This window comes from Delphinus delphis, chromosome 19, assembly GCF_949987515.2.
Source record: "Delphinus delphis chromosome 19, mDelDel1.2, whole genome shotgun sequence".
In the NCBI taxonomy this organism is placed as follows: domain Eukaryota; kingdom Metazoa; phylum Chordata; class Mammalia; order Artiodactyla; family Delphinidae; genus Delphinus; species Delphinus delphis.
In genome coordinates, this window is record NC_082701.1 from 47,369,239 (window position 1) to 47,391,581 (window position 22,343).

Below are 22,343 nucleotides of genomic sequence, written 5' to 3' on the forward strand. Positions count from 1 at the left end.
TCACCTCCTCTTCCCCATTTATTAAAACAATTTACATCTTTATTTTAACTATCAGGAAAATTTTGTTTAGAATTTTAAATATTATTAATTTAAATAACCCCCAATTTTTTCTAGCTTTTTAAAAATATAAAATATTTTAACAGTGGTTTGGAGAATAAAGATCCGAGAAAGCCTTTGAAGGAGCTATGTTTAAGTGAATTATATATCCGTCTAGAAATTACTCTGAGAGTAAAGTTCAGTGTTGGGATTTTAGAGAAGAGCTCCACATTTGGGGGCTTGTTTGGAGGGAGACTGCTGTAATCTGAGAAGCAAAGCAAATAGGGTATCTTATTCATTGGTGCTGTGCTAGTACTTGAATCCTCCTTGTTCTTCCCTTTCCCTCAAAAAGCTTGTAAATACTGCAGCAGAAAAGACGGTATTTTTGACCAATTGGACTCTTATTTTAAAAACAGAACTGGTAGATCTGTGTCCTGAAAGATATTTATTTTACCCTAAGGAGAATTTATAACTTGAGTGCAAGGTAATTCTTGAGAATTGCAGTTATTACAGTTCTTTCAGTGGTTTTTATATCTTGCCCTTCCATTGTATCACTTGTACAGAAAATATCATTGGGCTTCTACTTTAAAAAGAAACTTATTCAGTACCATTACATATTTTTGTTTCTCTTTTAAATTTTCATCAATTTTTCTGTCCAGCAAACATTTATTTAGATATATTATATTCTAAGCATTGGGGATACAAACATGATTGTCAGCCCTTGCCCTCAAAGATCTTAAAATTTATGAACACATATTTAACATGCAAAGGTAGCATAATAGTGCTATAATCAAAATATGTACTTGGTGACATGAGGGCCCAAAGTTTTCTCTTTCTTTAAAATATTTATTTATTAATTTTGGTTGCACCAGGTCTTAGTTGCAGCACGCAGGATCTTTAGTCGCGTTGTGCGGACTTCTTAGTTGCAGCATGCCTGTGAGATCTAGTTCCCCAACCAGGGATCGAGCCCCGGCCCTCTGCATTGGGAGTGAGGAGTCTTTCCCATTGGATCACCAGGGAAGTCCTGAGGGCCCAAAGTTTTCAAGGAGGTCTTCACGAAGATGTTGGTTAAACATTTTTGAAGAAATCTTGTCATGTTGTTTGGGGAGTAATTTGTACCTAGTCTCATAAGTACACCTTGGTTAGTGAGGGAAGTTACATGTAGCTGTAGTTCAGTATGGCTGGAGTGATTGGTGAGTATAGAGGAGTGAGAACATTACCCTGATCTGGCCTGTGAAGTGGGTTGGCACATGGACCATCTTCATTTGCAGACTTCATCTTAGACTCATACAATAAAAAGCAAGAAAAATTCCGTGGTGGGGAGCACCTGGGATATCTGCATTGTCAGTAAGCTTCCTAGTTGAGAAGCTTACTGAAACCAGTTTTTACCCTTGAGGTGCCAGAGGATGATTTTAAGTTATGATAAGTGACATCATTAGATTTCCCTTTTAAAAAGCCTACTGTCAGCATTGTGGAAGATGCAGCTGTGGAGTGGATGGAGGTAGATAGACTTGTGGAGACTACTTAAGAGGCAGTGCAGGTTGAAAGAATGGATTTGAAAGGGATTGAGTATGTATAAATTAGTAACCAGTTTGATATGGGAAGTAAGAGAAACAAGGAATGAGGAAGGTGAAGAATTGAGGTGTTTTTTGTTTTGGGCTGTTGAGCAGATATGGGTGTTCGGAAGGAGCAAGAAAGAGTTGAGGAGAACCAAGGTCGGGGGAGGTTTTTTTGGTTGTTGTTTGTGTGTGTTTTAACAGGATAACCATTAGGTGTATTGGAGACTTGAATTCTAAGATATTTGGTGTTTTCATGTTTTATATGTCTACCAGTGTAATTAATAGTAGAACATTTTTGTTTATTATTTCTTATGACGCATTAAAAATTCATTCTTTCATCAGAGTGTGTTCAGTGCACTCTGTTATAAGAACTGTGCTGAGGTGCTAGAAAGTACTCCAGACGGGACAGCAGCAGTAAAATCATAAAGGTCACAAAATGAGGAGAGGGAAGGCATGCATTACAAGGTGCTCAGTGTTACTGGAGTTTGAGCAAAGTGGGGCTTGGTTAGAAATAAGACTTGAAATGTGGGAAGGGACCAGATACTAATCAAAGACCTTATAAACTGTGTTAAAGCATGTGGACTTCAGGAAATAGGGAGGCAGCATAGTGCAGTGAATAAAGGCCCCAATTGTGGAGCCCAGATGCCTGTGTTCAACTCTGCTGCTTACATAGCTGTGTTACATTACACACACACACACACACACACACACACACACACACACACACACAAACAATATAAAAGCTCGTTATTTAAATTCTCATAGGTAGTTGTGAGGAGTAAATGAACACTTCTAAAACATTTAAAGCAGTGACTAGCATATAGTAAGTGCTATTTAAATATTTGTTAAATAAAAAATAGGGAGCCAATGAAGGGTTGTTTTTAAGTAAGGAAGAGATATGGTCGGATTGTATTTTAAATAGATGATTCTGGGGCTGAGTAGAAGATAGATGTTAATAGGCCAAGGCTAGGTTTAAGAAGACCTGTTGAAATTGGTCCAGTCCAGGTGAGAGATGATGGTGTGAACTGTGGTAGTACTGTTAAGGGTAGACAGAGAATAATTCAACAAATATTGAGGCGGTAAACTTGGCAGATCCAGGTAATTGAATATAGAAGAAGAAAGAAAAGAGTCAAGGTTGATTCCCACATAAGATATTATTTCTAACATTTTTAAAGCAGTATTCATTTCAAGCACTTTGGATCTTAGATGTCCTCTATGCTAGTTATATTTGAGGCTTTGGTGTATGTTATGATGCTTCCATAAAAATGAGAAATAATGGCCTGAGATAGTTTTTAATTTCTCTTAATGTATAGGCCTTTGCTGTTTTTCTCAGTATGTGGAGAGAAGTGTCTCTTTAAAGATCCACTATTATGTGGAAAACTCTCATTTAGCCCATGTCCAAAGAGCTAGAAAGCTTAAATATTGATTTTTATGTTTTTATATTATAACTTTATATTAAGATTTGTGATTATAAAAATATAGCACCATAGTAATGCTGTAAAAATTTGAAGTGACTGCTGAATCATTAAAGAGGTTAAAATTTGTTAATTCTATTATATCTAATTTTTCATTGTTTATTCATATATGGTAAATAACTTTGATAGGCAGAACATTCATCACCTGTTCATTCCTTTGATAAATCTTAACTCCCCAAATCTAGATTTGTCAAATTTTAAGAATATTTTTTCTTGCCATTCAGTTTTATAAAAAGGGGAAAACTTGGTTGAAGTTAGAACTTTCTTGAATTTGAATTTTCTCTAGATTCTTAATGAAATTATTAAATGGATAGGAAATTCAGTGTCCTTATATAGTATTTTAAATCTGGGTCCTGGGTTGTAGTGGTGTACGTAGTGTATGATGTGTGTCAATTACGCTATTGCAGGGCTCATCAAATCTCCCCACTAAAGACAGTTGAGAGGGATGATATTTAAACTGAATCTTGAATGAATAATTGGAGTGGACATGGGAGAAGGTCATTTGAGGTAGAGGGAAGAGCAACATATACAGGTACAAAAGCATGAAAAACTATTATGTGTATGCTGGAAAGTAGTTTGCAGAGGGCATTGTAGGGTACATGTGAATATGAGGCTGGAAAGGTACATATGAGCCAGATTGATAGAATTTACAAATTCTGTGTGGTTTGTAGGCAGTTTGGAAGACACAATTTTAAGCAAAGGTGAGCATTATGATCAGGTGTATTTAGGTAGTTTATGTAGGTGGCAGTGAGGAATACAGATGGGAGTTTGAAGGTCACTTAGGAGGCTTTTTCAGGAAAGAATGATTAGTGCTTGAAATAAGACAGTGACAATGAAGGTTGTTGATTGGAGAAAGGCTTAGGAGGTAGAATTGTGAATGAGTAGTCTGTGATGAGGAGAGGGAAGTATTAGAAGACATCTCAGATTTGTGGCTTGGGTGTCTGGGTGGAATTGAGAAACTGGGCGTCATTAGCCATCCATAGTAGAGATTAAGAGGAGGAATTATGTGTGGGATATTACATAAAGTACCAGATTAATTTTCCTGAACCACGGTTCTCAAGTCACTTTCTTGCCAAAAACCCATTGCCAGGTTTTTACTATATTTAATCAGCTTTGTATATGAATAAATGCAAAGGGTACCTTACTAGAAACATGGTATTTAATAGATGTTTGTTTAATCCTAAATGGACACTCAAGGTCTTTTCTTTGGTGTCGTAGCTCACTTGCTTATTCTTTTTCTTCTTGCCTGTCATGTATCCTATGATTCAGCCTTATGAAGATACTTTCTGTTCCTTATGGCATTTTCACTCTTTACCACTCCCTCCCTTCTCTTTTTCTCTGTGTATCTTCTGACCTATGTATCCTTCAAATCTGCATACCAGGTTCTCCTTTTCCAGGCAACCTTCCCTAATTTTTTTTTTTTTTTACCTGAAAGAAATTTTCTTTGAATTCATAATCTTAAGGTATCTACTATTTTTGTCTCTTATTATAGCTTATATAAAACTTTATCTGATATATCAAGTGAGTTAATGTATTTAAAGAGCCTAGAACAGTACCTTGCACATAGTACTCAGTAAATGGTGGCTGTTATTATGGTGATGTTAAGATGATTAAAACAAATTGATGTAATAGTAATAGGGCAGTCTGCCTTTACCTTCTGCCTTCTTGTGATGGCAAAACTGATTCGTTCTCTGTCCTTGGACACTAGGAAAGCAGTGTCTTTTTTACATTGATAATGTATATAGAAGTGCAAAAGGTACTGTGCCATATCATCTTCAAAGTGAAGTTATTCTCTTTGTACATGTTCACTATTCTAGAACTCTACTGAGGGAAGTAAAATGGTAGACAAGCCCTTAACACTGATTATCTCGTTAAGCTTCACCGCAGTTGTTTGAGTAGGTGGTGGTGTTAGCTCCAGTTATATGTGGGCAAACAGGCTTAGGAAGTTTGAAGATTGCCCAAGGTCAGTTTGTAGGTGGCCGAGTTGTTATTTGAACTTCCACTATTTGACTCCAAAATTCTACACAGTAGGACCTCAAAAGTGTAGGATTTATTCCTTCATTGCTTTCATATCATCTACATATTCAGCTTGTTTTAAGAGGGCCTACCATGGGACGTATACATAGGAAAGTACTTTTTGTTTTTTCTTCTAAATTTTTTTTTACATATTTATAGTTTGTTTATTTTTGTCATGGAATATGTCAACCATGCAGGAGAAGTACCTGCAGTGATATAACAAAATATCCACGTAACTACTACCTGAATTAACAGATGTTAACATTTTATCATATTTGCTTTAGAGTTTTTGTGGAGTTTTTGTTTGTTTTTTAAAGAAATATGGCATTACAGTTAGAGTTGATATCCTCTTTCTAATCCTACTCCCCTCCCTCCCTGTTCCCAGTGGTAAAGTTCCTCCTAAAGTTTGCATATATTCTTTTGTTCTGTTTTTATACTTTTACTATACATATATGTATGATGCATAAACAATGTACAATAATGCTTAGAGTTTACTTGAATGTTATACTGTATACTATTCTACAACTTGTTTTTTTCACCTAAAAAATGTCTTCTAGATGTATTGGTATATGTAGATCTAGTTTATTATGTTAAAGAATTTCTTATATATAATCATACTATAGTTTATACCTACAGTACAGAAATAGGTCTTTAGATTGTTTTCAGATTTTCACTATTACAGACAGTGCTGCAGTGAACAGATAACAGTGCTGCAGATAAGATGATAAAATTTGTTTTTTGTTTTTTCATTGCAGAGTTTATCTTAAGGTTAATTAAATATTTGTTCTTTAGTAATTTTTATGCTTTGAATTGAATAAATAGAATGAATAATATTGACATTGATTTTAGACCATAAATTCCTAAATTTTGTACCACTTTCCTCAGTCTGTTCAGCTGTTCAAAAACCTGTGTTTAACTCAGTATTGAGCCAGGAGTTGCACACTGGTGGCCTGTAGGACAAACTAAGTGTAAATGCTTGGCCTTGTATCGTTAAAATTTTTTTGAGTCAGTACTTTGGAGTTAGGTATTTTGTGTAAAGTCTGTATTTTTGGATTATCCTGAAAAATTAGAAGCGTTGGCAACAGTGGGGCCCACATTTTCCCATGGCAACAGTTGGCCTAAGCTGAGTCACAGCTGCCCTCCCTTATGTTTTTTATTTATTAAAAAAAATTATTTATTTGGTTGTGATGGGTCTTAGTTGCAGTAGGAGGGCTCCTTAGTTGTGGCATGTGAACACTGCATTGGGAGTGTGGAGTCTTAACTACTGCTCCACCAGGGAACTCCCACAGCTGCCCTCCTTTAGATGGGCATAAGCTCTCCAGGAAAACAAGTTCCTACCACTTCCTGTTACTGTTTATTATTGCCCTTGCACTGTTGTTTATAGTGAAGAAATACTTTTCTATTGATGTTTTTATAAAAAATGGGGGGAAAGTGTAGCTAGACAACTGCAATATTCAAGAAAAGTAGAATAGCATATTTCTCTGGAAGTGAAGAATATTGTAACATGATTAATATGGAAACAAAATGAGTCTTGTATGGAAAGATCACAGCCTTTCCTGCTTCACTGGTTTATATTACCTTCATTGTTTTGAGTTTGTGATCTCTGCATTTTGTGCACATAGCTGTGAGGGCTGCCACATAGTGAAGTTGAAGATCAAAAGGATATGAAGATGGCTTGTAAATTGTGAAGTTTTGTGCGAATGCAGGATATCTACCTGTTCTTTTAGCTGTTACATACACCCTTGTTCCAGAAAGATTTTAAGCAGAGGGGTTGAAACTGGTTTAATCTTTTAAACCATCCTACCTTTCAGCACTGTATTAAGTACCTTTTTCAGAGGCTACAAATGGATGGTCGAGGATTTGGATCAAAAATGTGTTTTGTCTGCTCAGTGTTTTTGTTTTTAATTCGACTTACTTTAAAAACCCAGTTCTACCACTGTTGCCTTATTTCTAGCTGATTCACACTTTTACCTGCCTAGTCTCTGTAAGTATTTGATTTGTAACCTATTTAAGGCAATTTATAAAGATGTATAAACTAGAAAATACCACAAATTAAAAACAAAGAGAAAGAAGAAACGAAAACAAAGGGTAGGGACAAAATGGAATGAGAATCTAGGCCACAAAGGTCTATCACAATGGTCTTGTTGCAGGCAGAGAGCACAGATTTGACTGAGCTTTTCTATGAGGTGACTTTTTCATAAAGTCCTTAAGATAAAAATAAACAGTTCAGAAAGTTAACTAACTTGATACTATCAGACTATAACTTCTCATAGGGGTCCTCATAAAGAGGATTATGTGTAATTATCATTTCCCTCATCAACATCTCTAAGGTAGATGGATGTCTAGTATTTAACAGCACTCAATATGGGAAGACCAACCACATCACATGAGAGTCAGTCTGAATGAGTGGGTAGGTTGTCCTTTGGTGTCTGACCAATGGATATAGTTTCCCTCAATCCAGTTGTTGATATTTATTGAGATTAAGCTCCTTGACAAGTACCTAAAGTGCAGGTGTTCCATATATCAAACACAGACCATTCATATGTAGGATTTAAATATTTTTGTGAAAACTTAGTTTTACCCAAATAAAACTGGGATTGCTTGAAGGTTAAGATTCTTCTTAGAATCTGCTACATTCCTGTCTTGTTTGAAGGTGGACAGAGCAGTATTCTTCCAGAGTATACAAAACTGGTAAAGTCATTAAGAAATAGATTTAAAGAAAAAGGGGGTCAGTACACAACTCTGTTTCATGCTGCTGGAAATTAATTGCTTCAGCAGACCATTCCTGTGAAAATGGACTCTTGGTGGTTTTTAGCATAGATTAAATGTAAGGAGGTATTGTTTTTATTTATGTTTATAATAGATATGGTCTCTTTGCTCAAGAAACATATTAATATGTGGCTCTGCCCCTTCTTTCTTTCCATGTGCTCGATTCCCCAAGTAAGATTTTTTTGTTCAACCCTACTGGAACTCAGTTTTTTATGTTGTTACCTTCACTACTGAATCTCTTGAATTCAGTGTTTATACCACTCTGTTTTCTTCCTGATGACTGCCCTTTGTATTTCTCAGTTTGCCATATGTAGCCTCAACTTTTTAGCAATACTGTATTTTTCAGCTGCTTAAAATAATTTTACATTTGGTTATTTTGTATTCATGTTATATTCAACATATTATTTTCCCTTCCTCTAAAACCTGCCTCAAAAAACTGCCAGTCATTTCCATCTTTAGCCTTTCAGTTTATAAAGCTGACTCAGTCAGTCCTGGGCTCATGTTATATACTTTATCACCTCCTTTCCTTTCTCCACTCTCCCATTTTACTCTAACTAGATTGTACATTCTCTTAGGGGGGTGGATTGCATTTTATTCACCTTTATTTATAGTAAAACCTTATATCACAGAGCCTAGCAGAATAGTCAATGAATGAATTAAAGGATATGTATATATAGCTCACATCTTCAACCATATTGTAAGTTTCTTATGGACAGGGACTATCTCTCAGCAGTGCTTTTAGGTCACATGTAGTTTTCCATAGATGAGACACTTAAGTTACATGGAACACAGATATGTGTTGTTTTATTTGAATACTTGGCACTTGGTAGATCCTCAGTAAATAAATTGAATAACTGACACTGAGAATGTAGTTATTTCTCATTATTTGTTTCATTGGAGGCAAGCATTGGTGTGGATAGTAGTAAACTAGAAATCAGTTCGAGAGACAATGGAAGTTTTCCAGTTGGATTGGCACAACACCTGGACAGTGGCTTTGGTTGTAAACAGGGGATCCACCGTTAGGACCAAATCATATCCTTGAGAACGCCATCTTTAAGACCAAGAGCAAGTAGTAGTAGACCAGGTCAAAAAAAAAATTGCACTCTTGCATAATTGCCGTTTGACTCTAAAGCTCTTTTTTTCCCAAATCATTCTCACTGCTTCCATCCTAGTCCAGGCCTCTTTTATCTTCTAATTGTAGCCTTCCCTTGTTCTAATATCTCCTATATATACATCTCCAAAAAAATCACCACGAAACATCAATTTTAGAACATTGCTCCCTTGCTTAAGAATTGCAGTGATTTCTGCATTGTCATAATTCCTTTGGGCTATCTGCATTAATATTCACCATAACTTGTACTTAAAAAAAAAAAAAAGGTACACAGAACAGTATGTTTTCTGTTATTGTTGGTATGCTTAGAAGTATTAGTAAGCTTTTTTCCCCTGAATTTTAAGGCAGTGGATTTGTGTGTGTGACTTAGTTTTGATTAAAAAAAAAAAAGATATACAGGCTGTAGCTATGTTTGTCTAATTGTCACTTGAAAATGTAGCCTTTGTAAGCAAAAGCGAAAAGAGTAATATGCATGGTAGAAGGTTAAAAGGCCTTTAAGTTTTAAAGTTTTAGTATTAAGTTTGAGACAGTCAGTTGATTTTCTACAGGATTTTTAAATTGGTATACTTTCTCTGACATATATTAATTAGTGTTAAATCTTTTAAAAGAAAAAAATTACATCGAAACCAGCTCCAAGCAGCTGGACTTTGAATGTATTTTATTGCCCATGTTTCAGAATTTGATTTTTGGGAATTTTAAAAAAGAAAGCTGAGAATAAAGTGATATAGTGTATCTTTAGTTCTGCGAACATGGTAAATCTTTATCTCAGTTTTACTGTGATTCCTATAGCAGACATTTAGAAACACTCTGTACCTACTGTGTGTTAATTACCATGCTATTTGGTAGAGATATAATGAGGAATATGTCAGGGTTGCAGCTTTGGAGGAGTGTTGTTGAGGAGACATCAAGGCAGATAATTACTGTGTGCCGTGAGAAGTGTTAAATATGTGTATGTACAAAGAACTATAAAATCACAGAGGAGCGAGTTACTCTGCTTAATTTTTTTGTCAAAACTATGTAAATAAATCCCGCAAGTTCTCTTTTTGCTAGCTGCTGAGAGCTTGCTAATGGTGTTTAAACACCATTGATAAGCATTAGGTTGAACCTGTGTAATTGCCATTATTGGCAATTTTATATGGTTTAACTCTAATAGTATTTCAGTATGGCAATTAAAACAAGAAAATGAAACATGCTTAATGTCTTTTGCCAATACTGTTTGACAGTTGTTAGATAATTGATATTTTATTAAAATAAAGCTTTGAATATTGAATAAATGTGCCATTTTTGGAAAACATTTTTTTTGTTTGTTTCTTTTTTGTTTTTTTGCAGTACGCGGGCCTCTCACTGTTGTGGCCTCTCCTGTTGCGGGGCACAGGCTCCGGCCGCGCAGGCTCAGCGGCCATGGCTCACGGGCCCAGCCGCTCCGCGGCATGTGGGATCTTCCCGGACTGGGGCACCAACCCGCGTCCGGGTTGGTGGATTGACAGGCGGACTCTCAACTACTGTGCCACCAGGGAAGCCCTGGAAAACATTTTTTTTTTTACAGTCATTTATTTATTTATTTTTTCGCGGTACGCGGACCTCTCACTGTTGTGGCCTCTCCCGTTGCGGAGCACAGGCTCCGGACGCACATGGCTCATGGGCCCAGCCGCTCCACAGCATGTGGGATCTTCCCGGACCGGGGCACGAACCCGTGTCCCCTGCATCGGCAGGTGGACTCTCAACCACTGCACCACCAGGGAAGCCCTGGAAAACATTTTTTAAAGCTCATTTGGTTTCTCTTTTTTAAAAGATAATATATGAAAGAATTTTAGTAACTATAAATTGCTGTGTAGTTATTTTATAATTGCTTGTAACCATGGAAATATAGTTATTTGATTTGGAAAGTTTTGCTTTCATAGCTTGACTCCATACAAACATCTGTTGGGTGCTAGATACTGTACCCGGCACTAGAGAGGCAAAGAAATTCAGTTCAGTGTTTGCCCCAAGGAGATCAGTCTGGTACTAGAGACAGCATGTATATAGTTACAAAGATTGTGGGAGGCAGCACAGGGTAGAATCAGTGATTTTTCAAATTTATTTTAACAGTGGAAACTTTTCCAAAGAGCTTTTATGCAGAAATCCAATATATAAACAGATAAAAAACAGAATCCTGCCTATTTGGCCTCCTCTCTGTCCTCATTCCTACTGTTTGAAACCATTGGTGTGGAAGTCAGAGACAAATCGGGTTTGCATCCTGGCCCTGCCACTGTTTAGCTGTTTGACCTTGAATACATGCTTTAACCTTAGTGAACTTGTTTCCTCAGCTGTTAAATAAGTATATTAGTTTTTTTGCTGGGTGTTGTAAGAATTAAACATTGCAGGAAAAGGGCCCAGCATATAAAGTCATTCCGTAAATGGTAGCTATTAGGATTATATGTACATGACACAGTGAGATTAAAGAAGAGTAGGGAGTAGGCTAGCTAAGGAGGGCTTCACAGAGGTGGTGATGCGCTGCCTTCAGGCTGAATCTTTTTTAAAGTATTTATTTATTTATTTATTTTGGCTGCACCGCGCCTTAGTTGAGGCATGTGGATTTCTTAGTTGTGGTATGGCTATGCGGGATCTAGTTCCCCTACCAGCGATTGAACCTGGGCCCCCTGCATTGGGAGCGTGGAGTCTCACGCACTGGACCACCAGGGAAGTCCCCTTCAGGCTGAATCTTGAAGGGAAATGAAAAATTGCAAAACATATGGGTGAGAGGCATGCACCCAAAGTGAAATATATCCATAATGAAGACTTCGGTATGTGGAATGCTGCCTCATTATCCCTTTCTGCAGATAAATGGCCTCACCTGAGTTCTACATAGCTTTTCCTTACAGTCTTTGACTCACACTTTAGTATTAGGCTGGGTTAAGCCAGGGTGAGAGTCGCTGACTTTCCTTGGTTAATTAAATTGGCTACTTAACTAAAGGAAAAAGTACTCTAAACCTGAATTTGTAAGCCGTGTCTTGGTTATAATGTAATGATGCATTTATAGACAAAGTCCTTCCTAACTGCAGTTGCATTAGTGTACTGAAAATTAGGATCCCTGTGTCCTCCTTTGAGGTCTTAATGTAGATCTTTGTAAATGTTTACTTCAGTAGGTAGGTAAGGGGTTTTTTTTTGCCTGAGATTCAGATATATGAGACTACTGCTGTGGATAAATTGCAGGTGGATGTATTTACTTTGGATTTTGAGAAAGAGAACTAGCAAATTAGTTTCTAGAAAAAGCTGATGAAACATCACTGGATGCGTTTTCTACCTCAACAATGATTTTTCTTTTTTAATTTTAAAATTTTATTATTTTTTAAAATGTTTATTTTATTTCTTTATTTTTTGGCTACATATTTTTTGGTCTCAGTTGTGGCATGCGGGCTTCTCTCTAGTTGTGGTGCACAGGCTCTCTAGTTGAGGCACACGGGCTCAGTAGTTGCGGCGCACGGGCTTAGTTGCCCCGCGGCACATGGGATCTTAGTTTCCTGACCAGGGATTGGTCCCCTTCATTGGAAGGTGGATTCTTAACCACTGGACCACCAGGGAAGTCCCCTGATTTTTCTTTTTTATAACAATCAGATTTTAGGCAAAACATTTCAGTGTGATAGGCTAACAAGTGGAGGTGTATTAAACAAAATTGAGAAGATATGGAAATATCTATCTTAGTGTCTTTCTGTATCTCCTTTGTGTGTGTGCGGTGTGTGTGTGTGTGTGTGTGTGTGTGTGTGTGTGTGTAAAATCATACAGCACTTACTGTTCTAAATGTATCAACTCATTTAATCTGCCTGACAACCCTATGAAAGAGACATTACTGTTAATTAAAAATAGACTATCAGATAACTTCATTTGTCTAGATAAGAGGGCTTGCCATACTATGGCTGGCAAGCCAAATTCTGCCTTCTACTTTTTTTTTTTAATGATGAGAGATTACATCTATTTATTTATTATTTTTGGCTGCATTGGGTCTTCGTTTCTGCGCGTGGGCTTTACCTAGTTGCGGCGAGTGGGAGCTACTCTTCGTTGTGGCGCACGGGCTTCTCATTGCAGTGGCTTCTCTTGTTGCGGAGCATGGGCTCTAGGCACACAGGCTACAGTAGTTGTGGCACGAGGCCTCAGTAGTAGCATGCAGGCTCTAGAGCGCAGGCTCAGTAGTTGTGGCACACGGGCTTAGTTGCTCTGCGGCATGTGGGATCTTCCTGGACCAGGCAGGGCTTGAATCCATGTCCCCTGCATTGGCAAGTGGATTCTTAACCACTGTGCCTTCGTGCTAAGAGTGATTTTTACAGTTTTTAGTGGTTGGAAAGAAGCAAAATAATATTTTGTAAAAATTTTTATACAATTTATTTTCTAAAATAATTTCAAATTTTAATTTTATAAATCAATAATAATTTATTTAAAAGTTACATGAAATTGAAATTTCATTGTCCATGAAGTTTTATTGAAACAGAGACCCACATATTCCACATACATTATTTATTGTTGTTAATTTCTTGCTACAGAAACCATAAGGTCCAAAAACTTAAAATATTTACTGTCTGGCCCATTATAGAAAGTTTGCTGACCCCTGGTGTAGATTCAAAGGAAAGGAGATAGAATCCAGACAAAAAGCGACAAAATAATATAGTTACAAAAGAATGTGTCTTTATTAGACACATACCAGGAATATGAGGACGACACAGAGTTGTATGATGAACAAGCCAGCAGTATTTTCTTGAAGAATTAAAAAAAATCTTTAATAACAGCTTAACTATAATGAAAAATACTTAGTTATTTCAAAGTGTTGTATTGACCTCTTTTTCCTGTTGATATAAAATTTCTCCTCCAGATATATCTGAAGGGCTTTGTAAATATTTCTTTGAATTTGGGTGACAGTTGTTGCAGTTACCATTGAAATCTGAGTACCTTGGCCTCCTGATTTGATTTTTGCCCTTGGAACACAGATGAGTTCTGACACTTGATTTCTCAATTTCCCCTTCTTTATAATTTTGCTTTTGGCCCTTTAGGACTGGCTGTAGTCTGTAATGTTGAATATATGGTTCTCTGCTAAGGATGTGTATCAAAATCATCTGGAGAAAATTTTAAAATTTAGATGGCGTCTCAGAATCTCTGAGGAGAAGGTCTAGCCAAAATTATTTTCAGGATGTTTCTCAGGGGGTTCTAACGTACACTCCTGGTTAAAATCCATAGTTACTTCCTTCAACTATTTTAGTAAATCCTATTTGAAAAAAAATACATATGTGGCATTTATTGTTCTGTGTCCCAGAGGTGTTTTTCAACCTAAAGAATCATTGCCTAAATTTTTTTTTTCATTGCCTAAATTTACGTATACTCACAGAGGTCATCAGCATCAGTTTGGTAAATTCATTTTCTCTTTTGATGTCACTCAATAGAATAGTAGAATACAAGTTGGAATTCACATTAGAGAGCAAGTAGTATAATTTAGTATTCTTTATTTTTATGAGATATTTATTTGGCATCATAGAATCCCAGTGAATCTGGAAATAATGGATTTAATGAGGTAGAACACAATTTATATGAGACTCAATATTTTTAGAAGGAATAGTTCATTTTGTTTTGTCAGTAGTTCTATCAGGCTGTATGTCTGTAAAACAACTGTTTAAATAGTAGATCTTTTCCTCTTGTTTTCATTTAAGTGTATTTTGACACCAGAGTGAAGTTAAAAGAAAAAAGTGACCTGCAACCTCTAAAAGCATACTAAAACAACAAGTGTTTGTCTTTTTCACATTCTATTTCACTGTTTACAGGCATACACAGTTGTATCACACAGAAAACTGATTTGAGATAAAAAGCACTAGAAAGCAATATACAATAAAATCTAAGCAGGTCAGTCAGAATTCCATTTCTTAGGAACCATCAGATGTTCCAAATGGCTTCATGCCTTAAGTCAGAGAGGGATTTTAATCAACAGAGAAACAATCTTTGGAACTTCCCTGGTGGTGCAGTGGTTAAGAGTCCACCTGCCAGTGCAGGAGACCGGGTTCGATCCCTGGTCCGGGTGGATCCCACATGCCATGGAGCAGCTGAGTCTGTGTGCCACAACTACTGAGCCTGTGCTCTAGAGCCCGCGAGCCACAACTACTGAGCCCACGCGCCACAACTACTGAAGTCTGTGCGCCTGGAGCCCATGCTCCACAGCAGGAGAAGCTACCTCAATGAGAAGCCCATGCACCACAACGAAGAGTAGCCCCTGCTTGCCGCAACTAGAGAAAGCCCACATGCAGCAACGAAGACCCAATGTAGTCAAAAAATAAATAAGAAAAAAACAAGCGATCTTTGAGCACCCATCAACAGGTGAACACTGCTGGGGTGAAGATTATATCTAGCATGAGTTTAATGGGTGTGCTGTGAGAATGAGGAGGCATCCTGATTAATGTCCATAAAGGGAAAGCCAAGAATGATGAGGTAGACCGGCCAAGAAAAAGAAACAAGGAGAGGAAGAGAAGAGCTGAAAGGTCAACAGTAATGAGATGGCACTTGTAAGTTGCAATGGCAGTGAATATCAAAAACTTAGTGGAGAGAGTGATGAAGAAACAGAGGACAGGACAGTTCTCAGTTATCTGTTTTGTGCCTCAGTAGTAGCCCTTTGTTCAGGACATCTCTCTTGTCAGTTTTAAGTGGGACTCAGTATTTTACATTTGATAACCGTTGAAGGCATTGATTTACCTGGAGAGTATCCAGGGAGTAGTGTTTAAGCAGTATGAGGGGTGAAGAGTATTCATTCCAGTAGAGTTTAGTGATAGGCTAAGGCTATAATAATAAAGGCTGCTATATTATTATAACAGAACTGAGGGTTTGGGGGCACTTTATTAGGGTTCTCCAGCAAAACAGAACCAATAGGATTTACGTATAAATTTAAAAGGAAAAAGTGACCACAGTCAATCGCCGGGAGAGGGAGAGAAAGGGGAAGGAGAGATTTTAAGAAATTGGCTCATGTGGTTGTGAAGGTTGGTAAGTCCAAAATTTGCAGGGTAGGCTGGCTGGCTGGTGAGCCAGGGAAGAGTTGATGTTGCAGCTCCACGTCCAAAGGCATCTCGGGGGATGTGTAAGTCTTTCTCTTAAGGCCTTCAACAGATTGGATGAGGCCCACCCATATTATGGAGGGTCATCTGCTTTACTCAGAGTCTACTGATTGAAATGTTCATCTCGTCTTAAAAATACTTCATCTCCTTTCTTCAGATTTATAATCTAAAGCTGTAGAGCATCTATTTGCAACACTTGCCTTTAATATTAAGAGTTACTAGACTTGAGATTGGCAGGAGTAATTCTCAGTAGAAAAGGTGATATCTTAATCATTGGTCCAAGGCTAATTGAAAAATGCAGAGTATTTTGGATGAGTGACTTAAATCTTGCAAAATGAAATATGGTAGTCAGTTGTAACTAATAGGAAAGTGAGGAAATGGTGCAGCTGTTGGAAGAATTTTACTTTTTCAAAAAGTGAACTATGCCTGAGCTTAGTCTGTCCCTCAATTATGAACCAACCTGGTCTTTTTTTGCTTTAGTTTTTGTTACTGCCTGCCAATAGCAGGTCCTAGTGAATCATGGACCTCCAAGCTGAAGGAGAATAAGAACAAGTAGACATTAAAGCCTAGGTATTTGAGGGACTTCCCTGGTGATCCAGTGGTTAAGACTCCGTGCTCCCAGTGCAGGCGGCCTGGGTTCGATCCCTGGTCAGCAAACTAGATCCCGCATGCTGCAGCTAAGACCCAGTGCGGCCAAATAACTAAATAAATTAAACAAACAAACAAACAAACAAACAAAAAACCTAGGTATTTGATTAAAAACTTTCAGTGATCTAACATTTTCAAATTGTGAGGATAGGGGAAATCTAACTTCTTCATGTTAATTGTTCACGCAGACCACAAGATACTGCAAGGACAATTAATGTTTTAGTTACTTTTGTAATCTTATTTGTTATTAGAAAACAGTTTCAGAACTCTAGAAGCTTATCTCTGTAGGTGGGAGAGTGAGGAAATGACAAAAATTGATTTAAGGAAATGAAGTTACTCTCGGGGATACTTTGTTGTCTGATGTAATCTTACAGAATTAAACTGTAAATTTAAAAATTTAAGTTTGACTGGGGTATTTTTCAGAATATGAAATGCATTGATTTGGTAAGTGTAATGGTAATTTCATAGGTAATTTGGTAATTTCATAGGTAAGTGTACCTATTTTTTTTTTCATTATTTGACTGCATTGCAGTATGGCACTAATGATGTAGTTTTAAACATTGTTTTTACCTAGAGTAATAGTCAAAGTCAAATATTGAGAACTTAGAGAAACCTGTAACCTCATGTCTGATGCTGTGATAAGGAGCATCATCTGAAGTGATGAAGAATTTGCTGGCACACCCAGAATACCCACCACTATTTACATGGATGAGTCCGTACAGTGAGGACTGTGCAAATCAAAACACATATGTGTATGTTCTGTTGGGTTAGTTGTACGGAAATCAGAATGATTTGGATGGTGCAGACAATTTGGGGATGGTGAGAGGAAGAGAAGACAGCACAGGTGAAAAAACATTTCTCATCTAGGGGCCAGGACCATTTTTGGGGAGATGACTGCTTCAGTTTTCATTTCTCATGAAGCGCACAGTTTATGAAGAAACAGGAGATTCTATTTAACTCTAGAAAACTAGTATGAAAAGGTACTCAATAATTCTTCTGCCTTGCCTCATTGCTGTATCTGGAATATATTATTTGGATTAGGGTTATGAGCTATAATATAATATGTGCTATTCAAGGAAGGTAGATAATTTGCTGACCCTCTTTATTTTATTTTTTTAAAAAATATACCCCTTTCTCTTAGCTGTCATCATTCATTCATTCATTCATTTATGGCTGCGTTGAATCTTCGTTGCTGTGCAAGGGCATTCTCTAGTTGCAGCGAGCGGGGGCTACTCTTGGTTGTGGTGCGCGGGCTTCTCATTGCGGTGGCTTTTCTTGTTGCAGAGCATGGGCTCTAGATGTGCGGGCTTCATTAGTGGCACGTGGGCTTAGCTGCTCCACGGCATGTGGGATCTTTCTGGATCAGGGCTCGAACCTGTGTCCCCTGCGTTGGCAGGCAGATTCCTAACCACTGCACCACAAGGGAAGCCATGCTGACCCTCTTTAAATAAGGCATTGTTGAGTGACAATTTCATGAGAGCAGGAACCATTGGTAATCACTTAATGTACATCTAATAATAAGTAAATCTGACAGTTTCCATTTTTTATGTCAGTACACCTCTACTGTTACCATATAATTGGCTGTTTATGTTTTCCCTCAGACACATCCTTTATTTTCTGTATTGTTTTCCCCTATTTCATAAACTCCTGGTTAGCAAAGAACAATGTAGATTTTTAGTGAAATAATATTTTATAAAGGTGTTTTGTGTGTGTGTGTGTGTCTGTGTGTCTGTGTCTGTGTTGACATAGGATTTATTTTAAACAGTTGTTCGTTTGGGCTTCCCTGGTGGCACAGTGGTTAAGAATCCGCCTGCCAGTGCAGGGGACACGGGTTTGAGCCCTGGTCCGGGAAGATCCCACATGCCGCAGAGCAACTAAGCCCGCAAGCCACAACTGCTGAGTCTGCGCTCTAGAGCCCGTGAGCCACAGCTACTGAGCCCACATGCCACAACTGCGGAAGCCTGCGCACCTAGAGCCTGTGCTCTGCAACAAGAGAAGCCACTGCAGTGAGAACCCCGTGCACCACAATGAAGAGTAACCCCCGCTCGCCGCAACTAAAGAAAGCCCGCGCGCAGCAACGAACACCCAACACAGCCAAAAATAAATAAATCAAAAAAAAAAAAAGTTCTTTGTTTAAAAAGCCAAAAATTTTAAAAGTTTGGCTTTCAGCACATATCCAAGTCACTGTAAGGGCCTTCAGAAATACTAAAATCATAAACATCAGTGAACACTCTAAGTCTTCCTTAAACATAATATGACAAGTTCCAGTCTAGCACTCTTTAAGGCAAAGTTGTGTCAGTCCTCATAATTTTGACATTTTGTAGTGCTTATAATTTGAGATCAATGTAACATTCCCCCAAAATGCTGTTGTGTAAGCATCATTACTTCAAAACTGTATGTAATACTGTGTTACCAGGAAGAGAGAGAATAATACAGAAGAATTCTGCATTGCATAGAAATAAAACTCTGCTAAAATAAAACTGTAAAAAACTCTACTAAAAGCCTTTCATAAAAAAATGTAACAACCTTCTGCTTTAGTTTCCTTGAAGCTGGAAACTGATCTCAAAATTTGAAGCCTTAACATCACAGTGCCTCAAATTCTAGGATATTCTTTTGATTTACACCAATTTTACATGAGGCTGATTGTCCCATTTTAAGAATGGTCTAAGTATTGTGATTTTCTTCTTTTTAATAAATATTCAACTGGAAAATCCCTGGGTAAGACCTTACCAATCAATATGTTAATATTGAAGGCTTTAGCATTTAAAACAATATTGTTTGAGCAGAAAATTCCCATTAGCCTTGAAGCTTTCAGTCCCTAACTTTCGGATCAAAAGCTCTCATTGCAATGGGGTGAAATTGAGAGCTGTGTGGTGGACTTTATTTCCCACCTTGGTAAAACTAGACTTCTGCAGATCTTGTAGCTCTGTCCTGTCCGTGTAGTCTCTTTCAGTGTGTTACCACTTTCTATTGTAGTTTTCCAGGTAATTTTTAACGTAACTAACTATTGATACACAGCCTAACACAAAAGAATTTGACAGGAGAAAAATTTCAAATCGTTTGCTCAGAGATTATAGGACGGTATTATTGTTGTTGAAATATCTGTCTCAAGTGTGAATCCGTTAGCAGTGAGCCTTGGTGTCCTTGGGAAGTCCATGGGAGATAAAAGAACTTGCAAACTTGGCTAAGTGTGAAACCTTAGCCAATGTTTTTAACACATAGAAACAAAATGAGAGGAACTTTAATAATTTACTCACGATCCTGATTTGTAAGATTATTTTTTAATATTCTCTTACTTCTCTTTTCTTTTTTACTTTTCTTCTTTCTCTTTCTGTGGTGAGGTACTTATCAAAGTCATAAACATTGTTGTCTAGGAGAGCTGCACTGGTGTAGCAGAAAAGTGGATATAGTATTAGAATACAGAATACTTAAGAATTCTGCATTCCAGAAAGCATACTGAAGAAGCCTCTGTTTCTAGTGCTCAGGCAACACAGATCTGATCTCTTAAGAACGTCTGGATATTGACAAACCAAACTCTTCTTTGCAAATGAACAAACCAAACTCTTTGAAATATGTTTGTGATATATACAAGTAGCTTAGAGGGGATTATTGAAGTACTGCCAAAATACATTTCAAAAATGATAAGTCTTTTCATTCCTTATGTTGACTTCGGAAGGATTTGTGAACCCCCTTAAAATGCATGTATGTAATATTTTGTTTATCTTCATATGTCCTTTTATGAGGGAAGAGGTCTTGGCTTTCATCACATTCTCAAAGGAGTCCAGACTCCTTTGTTATCAGTTATCAGACTCATAAACAAAAGTAGAGAATAATAACCATTCATTATCCATCTTCAACAGTTATCAACTCAAAGCTAATATTGTTTCATATATGTCCCTCCATCCACACTTCCAAATTTTTTGAAGCAAATCCCAGACATGTTATTCCACTGAGAAAATTTTCATTGTATATTTCTAAACGACTTTAAAAAATAATCACGATACCGTTGTCCCTTGAAAAACTCAGTTATTCTTTAATATCATCAGACATCCAGTCAATGTTCACATTTCCCCAAATGTTTGTTAATTGGTTTGTTTTACAAAAATTATTTATTTTACACTTTCTAACAGTTCAGATCTAAGTAAGGTCAGTGAAGTCCAATGGTTATATCACTTATCTCTTTTAATATATAGGTTTCCCTTTCCAACTCTTTTTTAAATTTCCTTGGAATTTATTTGAAGAAACTGGGTCATTTTATAGGGCTTTTCACAATCTGGATTTTGCTGGTTATATCCCCATGGTGTCTTTAACATATTCTTCTGCCCTCTATACGTCTTGCAAATTGATAGTTGGAGCCAGAGACTTGAACAGATTCAGATTTGATTTTGTGGCAAGAATACTTTATAGGTGGCGTGTTGTTATTCTGTCAGTGGATACATCATGTCTGGTTATTTCATTGTTTGCCTTTGGTTAATTAGGGGTGAAAATGGTCATATTAAAATTACTCATTCCTTTATTTCTCGAGTCTTTTTTTTCTCCACCATTAGCATTTAAGCATCTCGCTTGGTTGAGAAAAACAACAACCCAGAAAAACTGCTTTTTAACATTTCCATCTGTTTCTAAGATTTTTATTCATGGTACCATCTTTACTTCATCTTCTTGCACTCATCAGCCCATTTGGATGTGGATTTTGCGGTGTTGAACCATGCCCTTACCATTTTACTGAAACCATTCTCATCAAGGTTATCAGTGGGAGCTCTATACTGAATGGAACAGACCCATTTCAGACCTTATTTTACTTGACAGTTGGGTAACTTTGGGTATTGTTGGTTGCCTCTCCTTGAAGTACTTCCTTGGCTTGTGACATATTCTCTCTTCTTTTTACTTTTACCTCTTTAGTTGCTTCCTCTTAGCCTCTGTTGTAGACTCTTACGTGTTGGTGTTGCTCTGCCTGGCTCTAGGCTAGGGCTTCTGCTCATTGTACTCTACACATTCTCCATAGGTCATCTCATCCTTTGTCATGGCTTCAGTTATACCGTCTCTTAGCTGGTAAGTACCAGACCTTTTTTTTTCCCCCCATAGGTTGGTTATTTTCAGAACTGACTTGGTTGTACAGCTTCTGACTAGAAATCTCACAGGCACCTTGGATTCAGTGTATCTAAAGATGGAATGAGTCACACTTACTTCTTCATCCCCTCACACATAGTTCTACTTAGTTCAACTTATTTCTAATCTAGAAATCTAGAAGTTTTTTGAGTTGACTTCTTGACTAACCTTTTACTCTCACCTTTCTAGTTCTCTTTATTTACTGCTGCTATTCTAGTGTAGATCTCCATCATCTATCACCTTCATTACTGCAAGCCTTCTATCTGGTTTCTTCCTTTCCCGTCCTTATGGTCCATTCTTCACTATATAAATGAGAATGATTTTTCTAAAAAACTTATCTAATGGTTTACCATTGTCCCTAGGATAAATTGTAAAGACCAGAGCTTGTTTTGTGGCCTAGCCTGTGCTTACCTCTTCAGCTTTATCTTTTTAAAAATTCATTCATTCATTCATTCATTCATTCATTCATTTAGTCTGTGTTGGGTCTTCGTTGCTGTGCGTGGGCTTTCTGTAGCTGCTGCGAGTGGGGGCTACTCTTCGTTGTGGTGCGTGGGCTTCTCGTTGCGGT

The 22,343-nt window shown here is 37.4% G+C and overlaps 1 protein-coding gene across 1 annotated transcript in view; it reads left to right on the forward strand.

The window, feature by feature from the left end:
* Positions 1–22,343, forward strand: part of PAFAH1B1 (platelet activating factor acetylhydrolase 1b regulatory subunit 1) — a 73,465-nt gene that overhangs the window by 7,309 nt on the left and 43,813 nt on the right. The gene's annotated exons all lie outside the window — the stretch shown is intronic.